Source organism: Oncorhynchus kisutch, linkage group LG7 (genome assembly GCF_002021735.2).
Source record: "Oncorhynchus kisutch isolate 150728-3 linkage group LG7, Okis_V2, whole genome shotgun sequence".
Taxonomy (NCBI): Eukaryota; Metazoa; Chordata; class Actinopteri; order Salmoniformes; family Salmonidae; genus Oncorhynchus; species Oncorhynchus kisutch.
Genome location: NC_034180.2, coordinates 44,542,287 through 44,545,007, shown reverse-complemented (window position 1 = coordinate 44,545,007; position 2,721 = coordinate 44,542,287). Strand labels below are relative to the sequence as shown.

General features: G+C 43.0%; 1 pseudogene; it reads left to right on the top strand.

Annotated features, from left to right (window-relative positions):
- Nucleotides 1-589: 589 nt before the first annotated feature.
- On the top strand, nucleotides 590-2,322 carry LOC109894650 (transcription factor Sox-11-like; annotated as a pseudogene).
- Nucleotides 2,323-2,721: the final 399 nt, after the last annotated feature.

Here is a 2,721-nt window from a genome sequence, read left to right as displayed (position 1 = left end):
AAGGTGTGCTACTACTGTTGCCATGTAATAACTGCCATGTAATAACTGTGAATTACAGTAGCCCATTGCTAATCAAGGCTACTGATATCCATGTGCCACTGAGGACACAATGTATCCAGTCCGCCCGCTGGCTGTAACAGTGTCCAAGCGCCACCTTCAGTGTATCCAATAAAATTAAAATTAATAAATAAATAAACAACCGTAAACTGATACATTTTTCTAAGCGTGTGTGAGTCAGATACATTATTACTAGGCTACTGCGCGTCTCTCCTAGCCTTTCCATTCTGATACTCTGAATAAAACATAAAATAAAGAGTTTTATAATTTGCTCTTCTCATTGCTCGTTCATCTTCAGAGGATTGTGAGCTAAGTGTATGTTTAATATGCCTGCTTCGCGCAGCATGCGTCCGGGCCATAGACATTAAGGTCCAGACAACGTACCACACGACCCACCTCCAAATCCCACCTCCAATGAGAGCTAGGGAGGGCGGAATAACGGGTTAAGGCACTGTATGGAGTCTTTTGGGCGGAGTGGAGGGGACGTGATTGGATACTTATCAATGACGTAATGGACATGAAAAAGCTAATAACTAGTTAAGAAGGCAGTTTGTAACTCTGGAAAAGAGACCAGAGCTTGGGACACGGAGGACGTGGACACATTGGCGAAGCGAATACAGAGATTTGGCAGTGGGCTCTTAGACACTGCAACGTCTGGGGGAAGATAACTTTTTAAACAGGACCATGGTGCAGCACACCGACAACAGCGAGACGGAGGGCACCATGTCCAGGGAAGCTACCGATTCCGAGGAGAGTGAATTTATTGCTTGCAGCCCCGTGCAGATAAACCCAGACTGGTGCAAGACAGCAACCGGCCACATAAAGAGACCAATGAATGCATTCATGGTTTGGTCCAAAATTGAAAGGAGAAAGATCATGGAGCAGTCCCCGGACATGCATAACGCCGAGATTTCCAAAAGGCTGGGGAAAAGATGGAAGATGCTAAAGGACAGTGAAAAGATTCCCTTCATCAGGGAAGCAGAGAGGCTCCGGTTAAAACACATGGCTGATTATCCCGATTACAAGTATAGACCCAAGAAAAAACCAAAGCTCGACAGTTCAAAACCATCAGCACCATCTCCGGAGAAATCTTGCAACAAAATGGCAAAGACTTCCGGTAAAAAATGCTCCAAAATAAAGACTAAGACCCATTCTAAATTGTCTCACCGCTACGGGGATGACTGTGTGTTCCCAAAAGTTACAAAGACGGTTAAAAGTGAACTCACAGATGATGATGACGATGATGAATACGAGGAGGACTATCGTATGCGGATTAAACAGGAGGACGAGGAGCAGATGAGGCCGTATAATGTAGCAAAAGTTCCCACGAGCCCAACGTTGAGCTCCTCTGCTGAGTCCGAGGGAACCAGCATGTATGAAGACGTACGGAATGCGGCTCCGAACAGACTGTTTTACAATTTCAAAAACAGTACTAAGCAGAGTACAATGTACCCAGCATCCGCCTCACCAGCATCTTCTAGGTCAGTTTCAACATCTTCCAGTTCCAGCGAGGACGCGGACGACTTGCTTTTTGACTTCAGTTTAAATTTCGCCCCGAACGCTCAAGGGCCGGAGGTGGGCAACCCGAATTCAGGAAATCTCTCCCTCTCTCTTGTGGATAAAGATTTGGACTCATTCAGCGAGGGCAGTCTGGGCTCTCACTTTGAATTTCCAGACTATTGCACACCAGAACTCAGTGAAATGATAGCAGGGGACTGGTTGGAGGCGAACTTTTCTGACTTGGTGTTCACATATTAAATTGAAAAGATCCGACTTATAACAGAGAAGGATAAATTAAATGATGTCCTGTTCAAGTTGTTCCTATAGCCCTGCCTCCTCTGGTTTCTAGAGGTCGGGGGAGGAGGCAAGGTGAGGTTTGAGGAATTAGATGCTTATGAAGCTGGTACTGTAGCAAAAAAAGTCTGCAAATGTTTTTCTGGCAGAATGACAGGGTTTTATGGATTTTTCTGTGGGTCTAAAATTACTGTTCAACTAAAACGGACCACAAAGGGAAAAATCTGTGAACTTCTATGCATCTTATCCTCTTTAAACTGCAGGGAACTGAAAACGTAGGACTGTGGACTGACTAAAAGCAAATCCGTGAACTGACAATGTTCAGGATGTTACTTTACAATGGTTTTATGTCATTTCTATATGCCGCAAACATTTTTGTTTTGTAACTGATTCCGTTTACCTCCTGATTTGAAAATGAAGCAGTCTAAACCTCTTCAGAATACAGGTGCGGAGGAAACATTTTGATACATAACAGACCTCATCTTTTTAAAAGAAAAGTAAAATATTTTCAGGCATATTTTTGTACAGTTAAAAGGGAATGTTCTTACTGTGCTTTCAGTGAGTTTCAGGCACTTCTTCCCATTATCATTTGTTTTCGCATGCAAGGAAGTCCTGGTTTTAAGGATTAAGTTAAATTAAAACTTGCATCAAAATGCCTTGTGGATTTTAAGATTTTGTACAGTTGTAGAGCAGATTTGTTAAGTATTTGTAGACGATAGGCTACAAGGGCATCACGGGGACAACATACCTCAGTGATGGGACTAGTTTCAAGATTGTATATGTACTGTAATATAGTAAAGTTAGGAGTTTATGTATATCATACTCGTGATATGTGGATGGGTCCCAAATCGCAGGTGTGAAACTGGATTT